The sequence below is a fragment of the Manis javanica genome, chromosome 2 (genome assembly GCF_040802235.1).
Source record: "Manis javanica isolate MJ-LG chromosome 2, MJ_LKY, whole genome shotgun sequence".
NCBI lineage: Eukaryota > Metazoa > Chordata > Mammalia > Pholidota > Manidae > Manis > Manis javanica.
In genome coordinates this window covers 149832623-149847169 of record NC_133157.1, presented here as the reverse complement: position 1 = coordinate 149847169, position 14547 = coordinate 149832623, and the positions used below count along the sequence as shown (strand labels likewise).

Sequence of the window (14547 nt, the reverse complement as noted above, 5' to 3'; positions counted from 1 at the left end):
CTACCAGCCCTGTGTTTCCAAATATTCTACCTATTACCACACATACCTGCTCCTGCTCAGAATCTACTGCAGGTTTCTTTGCAAATAGTCAGCCCTCAACAGACATTCACTGGATTAAAGACTTTAGTGGAGATACACTTTCCCAAACTGCCCTAAGTTCTGATGGGACAGGTAAGGACTTAAAGATAACCAGTCTCTGGGTGTCAACCTGTGAGCAAGGGTATTTCATGATGTCCTTCAAGACACTGTTAATTCAGGACTTGGTACATGGTGGTTATTTGGTAAAGTTTGCTGAACTGACTGGAAATGAATCAGAAAATGTGCTGGCCTGGGAACTTATTAATTCAACTATTTATACACTCAGTAGATATTTATTTTACTGAGTACTTACCATGTGCTTGAAAGTTTATAAACAGAATTAAGGTAAATAGATATTAATGAGTTTAATGAATTTAAATCAAAAAAGTAAAAGAAAGGTTTGATATTAAAAACCTTCTTCCCTCATACCTATTAGGGTGGCTATTATTAAAACAGACAAATAGAAAATAACAAATGTTGCTGAGGATGTGGAGAAATTGAATCCCTTGTGCCCTTCTAATCCTAATGTAAATGGTATAGCTGTGGTGAAAAATAGCATATGATGTTCCTCAAAATTGAAACACAGATTTACATTATCCAGCAATGCCACTTCTGGGTATATATCCCAAAGAATCAAAATCAGGGACTAGAACAGATATTTGTACACCCATGTTCACAATAGCCAAAAAGTGGAAAGAATTCAAGTACCTATTGATGAATGAATGGATAAACAAACTATGGTCTATATGAACAATGGAATATTATTCAGCCTTTAAAAAGGAGGAAATTCTAACACATGCCCAACATGGACAAACCTTGAAGACATTAGGCTAAGTGAAGTTAGCCAGTGGCCAAAGGACAAGAATTGCATGAGTCCACTTGTATAAAGAACATAGAGTCCCAGATTCAAGGAGACAGAAAGTAGAATAGAGGTTACCGAGTACCAGGGGAGAGCAGAATGGGAAATTATCATTGAATGAGTAGAAAGTCTGACTGGGAGATGATTTTAAAAAGTGCTGAATTTGGATGGTGGTGGCAATGGCAGAACTATGTGAATGTACTTGATGCTGCAGAACTTTATGCTTATAAATTGTTAAAATGGTAAATTTTATGTTATATATATATTTAACCACAATTTCAATTTTAAAATATGTTTAAGAAGCTTTCCCCTCCTTAGGCTTAAAATGCTCTTGTGATAGCTAAATTCATGCAACTTGGCAGATTTTCCAGTTCTTTCAAATAACTGGGCAATTCTTTCCACCTACAGAATTTCTTTTGTAAGCAGCTAATCTTTCTGTAAAGTTCAACTATTTCCTCTGGTTTAGACCACAGAGTCTGAAACAGATACATCATCAAATTTTATTTTAGAAAATTTGACAACCATAAACTACTCCCAGTTTAGCTTTGTTTGGTTTGATTTTGAATTTTTAGTGTCAAAGTACTCCTGAAGAAAGCAAAGAGACACACTACACACCATAGGTGATCTAGCAGTGATATAACTTGACCTTATGAAAGCCTAATGAAGCTCCATTCCACCTACAATGGAAGTCGCTTTAATAGAAAAGTAGCTATAGAAGGCAAATTTGGCACTTTGCATTTATTTTGGTTTATGAAATTGATTATTTGCTTTTCTAATGAAGCAATAATGTATTTCATGTCATCTGCAGAATGTTTAGGGAGCTTCATTGTATTCTTCCCACATTTAACATTTTCTTGCAGAAATAATCAAGTTCTGTAGACATGCTAAAGCCCTTGGTACATTAAGTACTACCTTTTTTAATAGTGTAAACAATTTGCATTTATAGCCCCTGAATATTCTACTTGGATGTTTTGCCAGCAGAAGAAGTCACAAGTCTATTAGCTTTCCTCCTGAAAACCCATAAATTTTGGTTTCAGTGGCAAGGGAGCCTCTCTACACTTGTTAAATTTGCTTTTTACAATCAGTGCTTGCCCAGAAACATAGAAGGCACCATGGGGTTTGTTTAGCAAGAACTGCCAAAATAATCATGATTTTCTTTTCTCAGTGTCCCTCAATAAGCTCGTCAGTGATGACAGTTCTCTGTGCCAAGCTCTCCCATCCATGATCAGGCTGTGTGGGACAATTCCAGAAGGAGTATGACCCTGGGAAGAATACCAGCTTTGAAACCAGAAAACTGGTATTCTAATCCCAGCATGATTACCAGTGGAATCTTGAGAAACTGCTCGACTCTTCTTAACCTCAGTTTTCTCATCTGAAAAATGGGCCAATATCTCCTATCTGGCAGAATGACTGGAAGGATTAAATAAGATATCTTGTATGTAAGACTTAGCACATAACAGTTGGTCAGTAAATATTAGTTGAATCTTTCTGTAGAGCTGTTTTAAACCATCACTGGATGGATCAATTTGTAACCTATTGTGTGCCTACTTTTGTGCTGGGGATTAAACTTCTAATTGAGGGAAGCTAGCAGTCTAAGAGGAAAATTAGGATAATATCCAACGATGTTAAGAAAGCAAGAGAAGATGTAAGATAATCAGCACTAAGTAGGGTGGGACAGACTGTAAATACTGAAGCAGTTCCGTGTGAGCTTGGCCTGCCGAGGAGACTTCTTGGAAGAAGAGGGAACTGAAGTGGCACCAGCTTTCTAGAATGACTGGGGTTTGGATTGTTGGAAAAGAAAATACAAGGCACTAAATATAGTGACTAAAGCACAGAATCCTTAAAAATAAGATCTCTTTGGGCCATCTCGCTTTGACCATAAACATAACTTTTCTCATGACCATATTTACCCTAGAAAGATTTGAACTTGTCCTGCCACTCTATTAACCATAGCCATCCCACAAAAGTTCCAGTAATTAATTCCTGTGCTCTCCTCTTTGCTCTTTAGATTTTCTTTCTAGTTTTTTAAATTTTGTTTTTGATGGAGAAAACACTGAATTAATACTCAGATCTGAGTTCAAGTCCTTCCTTATGTGTCCCTTCCTTTGGGGCTTTGGGAAATGCATAAACTCTTCCCCACACCAACTTCCCTTCTCTGCTGTGGCTCAGAACCTGGCTGTATCCTGTGCTCTGTGACTACTTTGGCTAGAGCATCTGAGCTTCCCCTCTTTCAGGTTGGCTAACCCATCAGAATTACCTCACTCATTACTGACAATTGGCCCCTGGCTGTTAGATGATCTGAGAAATATGGTCCCATTACAAATCCTAAAGAGAAGGTTTGATTTATCAAAGTTATTGGGTGGGTTTATTTCATTCTGCTGGAGGTTTTCTTTTTTCTCCTTAGTGAGGTAGAGGCAAATGGTTGAAAAGGTAGTAAAGAAATAAATTGCAATATAGTAGATGTCGCCATGCTTGGTTGTGGCTAGTGATATCTTGAAAGCATTTTCCAACTCCAAAGCCTTATTGTGTGGTACCAAATGTCAAATCACAATTCACCTCCAATAAGAAATAAGTACATAATTCAAAAATCAGACCTACAGTGGTCAAAATGATAAAAATAAAAAATGTCAAATTCATTAGTGTTTAAATAAGTGAAATAATAACAAGATGCTATTTTTGCCTATTGAATTGACAAACTTAAAAAAAATGATAGTAACTGGTGCTGGCATAATTGTGGGGTCAGTAATATCTCATACATCACTAATGAAAAGCAAATCAATAAACCTTTCTGAAGGGCAAGAAGGCAGAATTTTCATTAAAGGCATATCTTTAGACTCAGCAATCCCATTTCATAGAACTTGTTCTAAGTAAATAATTTGGAAAAAGCTCAAAGATTTGTGTATATCAAAAGATGTTCACAGCTGAGTTTTTACATTAATGAAAAAGTTTTAAATAAGTTAAGAATTCAAAAACAGAAGAGAGTAAATATATAGAAAACAACTGTATATGGAATGATGCACCATCTAGTCATTAAAAATTACAGCAGAAGTGTACACATATTCTTTGTCATAGAAAATTTTCACAACACATTACTGTTGCAGGGATAGCAGTGTTAACTCCTACATGTATACATTTTTTCTCCTTTACTGCAATCTCTACTTAGAAAGTTGTCCTGCTCACCACTGTCCTTTAGTCCCCAGCGTAGCACCCTACACTTCCCCAGCAAGGTCCCTTACCTTTGCTAATGCAGATTCTGGAGAACGGCAAATGAGTAAGGCGACCAGACTGCAGAGGCAGAACGTGAGGGACAGGACTTAACGGAGTAAACAAGTTGCCCTATATGGACAGGGAGGAAGAGGGTGGGGCAGAGCGGCTCTGAGAATGTAGGAGTTTAGGCACTGGGAGTTGGGCATGGGAGATGTCTTCAGCAGCTCTGGGTGCAAACAAAACAAAACAAGATAAAAGAGAAAGGGACTCTCTAGAGAATAGATTGTTAAAGATAAAACTGCTAGTAAGAGTACCCTTCATAGCCATCAAGAAACCCAAGGACAGAATGGAACTAAGTGTACTTTGGGTTCAAAGATTCTGTGTCTTTAAGGCAACTCTAGAAAAACAACATGGACCTCTTGGATTTATTGAAATATATGAGTATTTCATTAATTGAGAGAGAGTTGAGAAAGCAGGTTACAAAAGAGTACACTATTTTTTACATTAAGATGTACGTATTTGTACAAACAAAATTCTAAAAGGGTATAAAGTCACAATCTCTGGGTAGTAGGATTTTTCAATTAAATTTTTCTTTTTGTTTATCTGAATTTTCTAATTTTTCTACAATGGGTACATTATTTATGTGCTTAGCCAAAAGGAGGAGGAAATTAAAACACAATTCAACACTGAAGTTTGGGCACAAATGCTCAATGCTATACTATGTTCAGGATTATATTCCAGAGTTCCCATCAAAACAGCTGTTTAAAGAAAATTCTTCCTTCCCCTTCCCTATGTGTATTTGCTTCCCATGTGTGGGGCTCCACGGCCATTGGGGTGAGACTCCACTCCACCATTCCCTTGGAATTAAAGGAAGTTCCATCTCTGGTAGTCTCTGTGCAGTCCCTTTAGTGAAAGCTAGTTTTGCAAAAAAGCTTGAGTTACAGGCTACCAGCTGCACTGGAGCCATCAGTGTAAGTCACCAAAGGACAGCGAAAGTGAACATGAGATAAATGAAGCATAGCAAGAAAGAGTATCACTAAACCAAACGTATTATTCACCATAAGAAGAGCTATTCAAGACACAAAAATTCACAGTGGTGTTAGGGGAGAGGAAAATGTGAGACACTAGACAACCACATTGAAACCTTTAACTCAAACTATAGAAAACAGGGAACTGAGAAAATGTAATGTATTAGGTATATAGTGTATCTATATAATTTCCTGTTTATACATACACACTGTCATCTAAGGGGAAATAAATAAAATGTGAATTAGTATCTTCTCATGAGTTAATCTGAGACTTTTATATACAATCACATTGTTATCTTCACACACTAGCAAGAAGTGATTATATTAAAAAAATACATAATTGGGTGAAGAAAAGTCTAACATGTTTAATGACTTCTCACCTGGAAAGGAATGATCAAGGGAAAAAAACTGATGACTGTTATTCCAATTATAAACCTTTGAAATGGCAAATCTAGCTTCGGCTCTACTGCTCGCACTTGTAACAAGCATGTAATAAGTATGTAATACTTGTAACAAGTATCTTTTTGCCTGCCAAGCATGCCACTCTAGTTTTACCTGTGAGCACCAGCCTTCCCCACTCCCAGGCAGTGCTGCTCATTGAGAGTCATCTCAGTTCCAGTCACAGAGCTGAACATTAGTTAAGCTGTTGTAACAACAAAGCCCAAGAGTGCAGTAGTTAGGTGACAAGATCCAAAGCTGGCAGGAGATCCTGGACAGACAGGCTCTCTCCTCCACAAGGTGATCCAGGGACCCCGGTTGTTTTCACTTTGCTGTATCCTCACTGCCTTTCTCAATTCTCCCAAGCATGTTATACAGCTATACCATTCTAGATGCATCTGAGAGAATGTAATGCATTGTACGCAATGGCTGCCTGAAGGCATTAGGGCTTAATTCCTTCCTGGAACTTCTGGCTGAGAAAGGCTCCTAGGGTACTGTCTACATGGATGAAGGAGGCGTAACCAGAACTCTGTCTGCATTTCAGCATGTGGAAAAGGCTCAGAGCAAGCAGGGAGCAAGCAATTGCTTAAAGTGAAGCAGGAGTAGCACATTACATTTCCACTCACGTTGCATTGTTGAAGACTTGGTCACACTAAGCTTCAAAGGAAGCTGAGAAATGTTCTCTGGCTAGGAGGCCATATGCCCAGCAAAAACTTATTGAGGATGCTATTACTAAAATAACAAAAAGGAAAATATATAGTGGGTGACAAATAGTTTCTGCTTCAGGCACAGTGACCTAAGTATAGCATTCAGCAAACACATTTGTTCCTCCACTGTCCCCTGCCAACACACACACGCATACACACACACACACACACACACACACACACATACACACACACTAGTGGAGACGGTGCCTGCTGTCATGAAGCTGACAGGTCTATATAGACTTATATAAAATTGTTACTATTTGTTTTCACCATTAAAAATAAGAATCTCAATGAGCAGTTTTTGGAAGTTTGTGGTGAGTTAGGCACAGTACCAAGTAGCTTTCAAGCATCATTTTTAATCTGTATCCCAACACCCGTTGTCCACAAAGCATATGTCACAATCCCTGCTTCTTTGTATAAGTTGCTACCTATTTGGTGCTTCTCCTTTTGATAAAAGACAAATACTATGATGATAGAGACTTTGTCTACATCCCTACAGTCTAAAATAGTGCTGGCGCATAGTAGTTGTTCAATAAACATTTGATGAATGAATGAGTAAATTCATGACTCCAAAGTCTATGCTCTTAACTATTATGGAATGTCCCCTTTCTGAAATAGTAAAAATCATCTAATTTTGAAGGTTTTGAATTGTCTTCTGTAGGGTGCTCATCCAGTGGAAGAAAAACACTAAAACCCAAAGAAGGTATGTAGTTTTCCACAGCCACAAAACAACCCCATAAGGTGATCTCTGTAGAAATGATTGTCTGCAGATGTTTTAATTGCATCCTTGTAATAAATAAAGTGATTGGCTTGAAATTATTGACTTTCTACTTTTACTCTTTTTTAATGTGGCCATTCAAGTTTACAAGTCTTACTGCTGCTTCATCATTTCTACCTCACACCTTTCCCAGTCCTTAACTTACTCACATTTACTGTCTACACTTGTTTTTCACTCTTTAAAATTCAAGTAGTATTCAGTTCTATCAATAAATTTTGAACTAAATAACTTCTTATATGTTTTTGCCTCATATTTCTAAGCTTTCAGGAACACATATTGTGGATCTAATGAAAAGTTAATTACTCTTTCTTTATATAGCAGTCATTTGTGATTTAAGATAATCCTTAGTTTTAAGTAAAATATAATTGAGCAAAAAATACCATCTTCCTTTTGAGTAAGCACAAAAGCCAGAATTACAAACAAAGCAAGAATTAGTTCTGTGCTCTGCATAGCAAGCACTTAATATAACATACTAAGTGAGAAAGCATATGTGAAAATACTTTAACTAAAATAACTCATAAAAAGGAAACAACTGCAATTTCTGCTGAATCTGTAGTGATGTCACCTTTTTAATTCCTGATATTGGTAAGTTGGACTCTTTCTCTTTGTTGATTTCACCAGAAGCTTGTCAATTTTATTAGTCTTAAAAAAAAAAAACCTTTTGACTTTGTTGATTCTCTTTGTTTATATTTCTGTTTATGTTTGTTTTTATTAGTATTGTTCCTTCTACTTTAAGTTTATTTTGCTCTTTTTTTCCTAACAATTCCATGAAATTTCAGCCTTTCTTCATTTCTAATGTGTCCATTTAAAGGTATGTATTCACATCTCAGTTCTGTTTTAGTTGCATTCCACACATTTTAAATGTAATATTTTATTTGTCATTCAGCTCAAAGTACTTCCTCATTTTCATTATAATTTATCTTTTGATCTATGGATTAATTGAAATGTATTTTAAAATTTCAAAACATGAAATTTTATAGTTTTTATTGTGTTGATTTCTTGTTTAATAGCATTGTGGTTAAAAAATATACTCAATATGATTTCAGTACTTGAAATTTGCTAATGTTTGTTTTATCACACAGTATTTCAGTTTTAAAAAATGTTTTATGTGAGCTTTAAAAGAATATGAATTGTTGAATATAAATTATGTTGTTTAAATCATCTATAAAGTTAGCTGTACTAACTTTTTCTGCTTTTTCCATCAATTTTTGAGAGAGATATATTAAAATCTCCCATTATGGTGTGTATCCATCTATTTCCTTTTGGGGAGGTGAGGGGCTGTATGAATAGTTGCATACAAAACTAAAACTAAAAATTCTTAAATTCTCATATTGAATTCAATATTTTTTCATTATGAAATATCTCTGTTCATTTTAAATAATGTCCCTTAATGTTTAATGTGTCTGATATTAATGTAGTTACACCAGATTTCTTGTAGTTAGTATTTGCCTTTCATCCTTTAGCTTTCAATCTTTCTTTATCCTCAATATTTAGACTTGAGTCTTTTAAACAGTGTATAATTATTTTTCATCTTTTATCCAATCTAGTGATCTTTTTATTTTACTGGTAATATTTATTCACATTTAATGGAATTCTTCATATATTTGGGATAAATCCACAATTTTATTCTATACTTCCCATGTGTTACATTTGCTCTGTCTCTTTTTCTTTTTCCTTTTCTTCATTTGGATTGAGTATGTCTGGTTCAATTTCTTCCTCCTCTATTTTGGAATGAATATTTATTTATTTATTTAGCATTTATCTGTACATTACAACACGCATATGTAGCTTTTTCTAATTCTAAAAGTAATCGATACCTTTATTCTCCTTCAAGACAATACAAGGACTTAGAACACATTAGGTTTTCATTTCTTTTTTTTTCCAGTTTATGTGCTACTGATATGTGTTTTATTTCTATCTGCTTTTTTTTAAAGTCTTTATTCATTTTATTTTCCCAGGGTAGAGAGGAGAAGGGGAAAAGGTCAGCATGTCTGTTACAAAAATTATAGCAAATGGGAGAGAAGTACCCGACACAGCAAAATCAACCATCAAATAAACACTCCCCAGTTTAGCCCAGGGGGCTGAGACTCCAGCAGTTCAGAATTGAGGGGAAGGGTTCAGGAAAGGGACAGACAGAGACAGGCTTTCCTACCCTCCCTCCCTTCCTCCACATAAATTCAAGATTTCACACAAAGCTTTGGTTTCTAGCAGTAAACATGGAGTTACATTCACCCATCTCCTATTAAATAGTCTTGTAGCCACTTTGACATAAACTTCTTGCACCTGCATAAAAGTTCTTGAGTGACTTGGATATACATTCACCGTTCCTATCTTGGTATCCCAACCCCACTTTCTAGATGAAAGTTTCCCTCAACGCTTCTTTCTACCCTAGAATTAGAGATTAAAGTAGGTCTGATCCATCCAAATACAGCAATTTTAGTGTTTGGCGTGAATCACATCGAGGAATGGTCTTGACTCAGGAGACTGGGAACAAGGGAAATAGAGTTCTTAGCTTCTTTAGGATTTTTGCACATGTCATTTAAGAGCTGTGGAGACTCCCCTCAAATTAAATGCATAAGTGTGGGTGTGTGGGCTTTTATGGGGGGATGGGAATAGAAGAGGAGATAGGGTAGGAGGCAAATTTTTAGGACAGAAGTTGATCTGGTCTGAAATAAAAAATAGGGGAAGGGGAACATAAAGGATGTTTCAAGACCCCCACACTTCAAGAAGAAGGGTCCCCAAGCTTATATGACAGATCATTTTGCCTGGCATAGAACCTTTTGTCAAAAATGCTTTGGCTATTTTTCTCAGCACAAAAAGAAGTCTGTAAACAAAACCTCAAAGAACATGAAGACCGACACATTGAATTTACACAAACTAGGCCACCTAGCAATCCCCAAATTGGCTACTTGTGAAGTCCTACAAAGCCCAGAAAAATAAAATAACTAGAGGCAGGCAGCAACTGGGGGAGACAAGAACCTGGCATCAGACACACATCATCCAATATGTTCTATCGCATTTGCCGTGTTTCAACACAGTAAGGTAGGTTTGTGGTGATCTCACAGCATATGAACGAAACCCCCTTTATTCCTTTAGCTAATGACACCAGTCACTGCTGCAGCAGGGCAGGACACTGGCTGTGGGCACCGCACACAAGCTGTATCTCATGGGTCCCTCTGGAAGCCAAAGAGGAAAAGCCCACAATTTTTAAAGGTTAAGGAATTTGGTCCTGGGCAGCTCAAGATGGGTACAGAAGTATCATACTTAAAACCTATCCTTACCAATTCACATTTTTTACACACACACACACATACACCCTGCTGTGCACAGTAGGCCTACCCCAATCCAGTGAAGGATGGATGTTATGTAAAGCAAGTCCTGTGCCCTGGGATTAGAGGTCCAGAACAACCCTTTATTACACATTTAGACGACCCTCTCCCGATCTTGGCTTCCCCTCTGTCCCTTTCATCAGACCCAGCCTCTCCTAACATTTCTCCACCACCTTTTCCTGTTCGGACCAATGTCCAATCTTCCAGGAGGAGATCAAGTCATGGGGCAACCCAGTTACACCTACTCTCCCATGAAGTGTTGAAGGTGGAGGGGTTTCAAGAAGACACTATGGCAGAAAAGTCAGCTCTAATTGGCAAAAATGGGGTAGTTCAAGAAGCTTTACACTCCAAATAGTTGTTCTCCCTGGTGATAAAAACAAAAAGTAGTTCTGCTGTGCAGACAGGAGCTGCTTCTGACTTATCCCTGAGATTGCTCATGTACCTGAAAGCACAGTGCAGGAATGAGGGCCTTCGATCAAAAGACACAAAAATATAAAACCAGAATATTTATATTATGAAAAAAACAGTTAAAATGCACAAGATACGTCATTCGCACACAGCTAGTGCAGCTGGCATCCTGGATCAAGTGAGGCCCAAGGTGCAGTTATCCAAGGGAGCAAATAAATAAACTTGTATAGGCCCAGAACAGGGTGGGAGTGAGCTTAAGAGCAGCCACTCTGCAGCTGTTTGCCCAACCACCCTTTGCCTGTCTCCACAACCCACTGCTTGGGACAGTTCTCAACACCTTATCCCAAGAGTGGGTTATGAAGCAACAAGATATAGAAAAACCCTGCCTTGCCCCTGAGATTCCCTCCCACAGAATGTAGTCACTTGTGGGTTGGGTCCATCAATGTGGTCTCATGCTTAATCTTTTCACTCTGGCATGGGAAGTATTAGTACATACCCTCCTTCAAAGGCAAACAACTTGCCTATCCAGGTCACTTCCAAAAGCTGGATATTCTAGGAGTAGAGACTCAGATAAAGAATACAAGGAGGGATTTCCCCCAAAGCCCTCGCGTGCATTTGGATAGAGCATGGAGTTCCTTTGCCTCACCCCTTCCCCTCTGCCAAGAGGGAAGAGTGGGTGATGCTGTGGACTCTGGCCTGTGATACGTGGCAGTGCCAGCTGCCCCCTGCCCACCCTGTCCCCACTTTCTCCATTCTGCTGGATTGATGCCTGCTCCTCGAAACTTCCTGCTTGCAAAAGGATAACCCCCATGCACTGTGGCTCAATTCTGGGCCTCTGGGAGCAGGGAAGGGCTATGAATCTCTTCTTCCTCCCACAAGTAGGCTGGCTTTCCCTGTGAAGCTGGGGGCCTGCTGGGCCTTCAGTGGACACAAGGCTACCATATGGCTGAGGCTCTCGCAGAAGTGGCACGTCTTGGGCTGGGGTGGCGTCTTGCATTCCTTGGCAAGATGGTCTAGACCTCCACAGGTGTGGCACCTGTCTCCCTTTGATCTGCCCTCTGCATGATCTTCCCTTTGGGTCACCTCTGACTCCCAATACAAAACACCCCACCAGGGCCGGTGACTCGGATAGATTCCAGGCCCTTCGCTGACTTCTTAAAAGTGAACTCCACTGCCTCACTCTCCTTCAGGCTACGGAAGCCCTCCGTGTGCAGCTTACTCTGGTGCACAAAGACACCCACTGCGGGGTCGAGTGCGACCCCGGCGTGGGCCGTCATGGACAGGAAGCCGAACCCCATGCGCACTTGAACCTTTTACAGATGCCGGCACCGTGCAGCAGCTGCGGCTCCTCTGCTGCCCGGGCAGCGTCCTCCGGCGCCTCCTCCGGCGCCTTGGCTCAGCCACCTGCAAACTGCTGCTTTGACACAGAGCCCATGATAGTCGGCTGAGCCTGCAGCCCCGGGACCCTGGTCAGGCGCTATGGGCCCCTGAGAAGTCCGGAGGCAAAGCTCTATCTGGTTTTTAATCCTTCAAGACGTTAATACAATTGTTTAACACAAAGTTCAATTAAATATACTCAAATATTTAACATTTCCTAAGCTTTTCCTTTCTTTTTGCATTATTAGGACTTTTGTCTGGGCCCTTTTTTTCCTACTTAAAGTGGATCCTATCGAATTTTGCGGGCGGGTGGGGGGGGTCTCCATAGGTGTCAAAATCTCTGATAGTCACTTTTACTTTCATCCTTGAAAGCTGTTTTTACTTTGTAGAAAATTCTAGCTGATATTTTCTTCAGCACATAGAAGATATTTCCTTGTCTTTTGACTTTCATTAATAATAAGTCCACTCCACTGTCATTTCATTGAGACAACCTTTAAGAATTTTTTTTTTTCTCTACTTTTCTGTAGTTTTTGCTATGCTATGTCTAGATGTAGATTTTATTTTATTTATCCTGCTTGGGTTTCCCCAGTATTCTGCAAACATAACTGATTGCCTTTCATCAGTTTTGAGTGTTCTTAAACACTGTTTTTCAAATATCATCACTACCACATTTCTGTTTTCTCCTTAAAAGGAAATTCTAAAGACATTCTCAAAAATTATGAATTCTGAAGCATTCCTATTAAATATAAATTACCCCTCTCTATTTTATCCTCCATATTGCTTACCTTCTATGTATCTCCCCTTCCTTTTACTTCTCCTTGTTACATGCAGAAAATTTCTTCTGACTTATTTTCCAGCTCATTGATTTTCTCTTTAGCTATGCCTAACTACTATTAAACATTCCATTAACTTTTCTAACTTAGCCATTTTAGTTTTTATTTCTCAGACTTCTATTTGTATTTTAAATGTTAGTTTCCTTTTTAAAGTTACGTATATCTTGCAGATATCTTTCAAGTTCTTCTTCATTTAGTTAAGCATAGTAAAACTAGTGGTTTTATAATCTGTTCCTGATATTTCAATAAGTAAGGGTTTTCAGGTCTGCATCTGTTGCCTGTGGCTTTTGCTGATTGTCCCTGATGTTATCATAAATTTTGCAGGCCTGCCCATCTTTGCGGTTATTATGCCTAAAAAATTGTTTGTGGGAATAATTTGTGTTTTTGTAAGAAGTGTTTCTCCAAAGAGCACTTATCTTTGCTTCTGCCCAATGCCTGGGAAAACTGACAGTATTGGAATCATCTTAATTGAAATTCAAGACTTGCAATTCCTTGAAAGACCCAGGTGATTCAAACATGGACATCAGTGCCTGAAAGAACTGATCCGCTTCCAGTTCACCACTATAGTAAGAGTATAGTCCTTTGAGTTCCCAGCTTATTTTGGAGGGGTCTTCTGTAAGACTCCCCACCTTACACAGATCTAGTTTTACTTTCTTCCTCACATCTCATAAAGCCATCAAGACAAAAGTTCAAATCTGTCAGGCTCAGCAAATTATCTCAAAACAAAAAAGCTTCCATGCTGCTTATGCTGTTCATGCCTTTGAGCGGAAGTCTCCTTGCAATGTGGGCATAGGATCTTCTCAGGTCTTCAGTACGTTCACAAAGAAATATATATATATTTGTGTATATATAATATTCACTCATTTTAGCTATTTTCAGTAAGATGGTTGGTCCAAGAAACCTAGCCTTCCATTACTGGAAATAAAACATATCCAGATAAATGTACGGGAAGGGGCAGAAGCAGGGATCAAGGTCCTTGTTCTTTGGTAAAACTAGCAAATTGGTCTGAATTTCCATTGCTGAATAAATTTGTTGTGAAGATTGAGATAAGTTAGATACCACATACATCACAATGCCTAGCACAACCTAGTTGCTTTTCTCCTTTTATTATTACATAAAATGATTTATTACAACAAATGCAGGTATTTTCATGGGGGAAGTTGAGCATATCTTGGATGAGATCAAATTTTGGATGAAAGGAAGGTGGCCTGAGGTGGGGAGCTACATAATAAACAAAACAATAAAGAAATGAGGTTTCTGAGAGCAAATCTTTTGTTATTCTGAGCTGGCGTGAAAATGGGATGGTCCGACACACTTCTGTGGATAGTCATTTGCTCCCTTTCACCTGCCTGTATAATTAATTTCTATCTTTCGATCCAGTTCAAATGTCAGCTGAGAGTGAAAATGCTTATTAAATGAGTGAATGGATGAAACTGCTTATCCATCAGTTTTCTGTGGGAATAAAATAATGTACTGCCTCGGAAACACTCATCACTCTATAA

The 14547-nt window shown here is 38.4% G+C and overlaps 1 pseudogene; it reads right to left on the bottom strand.

Annotated features, from left to right (window-relative positions):
• Positions 1–11656: 11656 nt before the first annotated feature.
• Positions 11657–12270, bottom strand: LOC108383296 (protein lin-28 homolog A pseudogene; annotated as a pseudogene).
• Positions 12271–14547: the final 2277 nt, after the last annotated feature.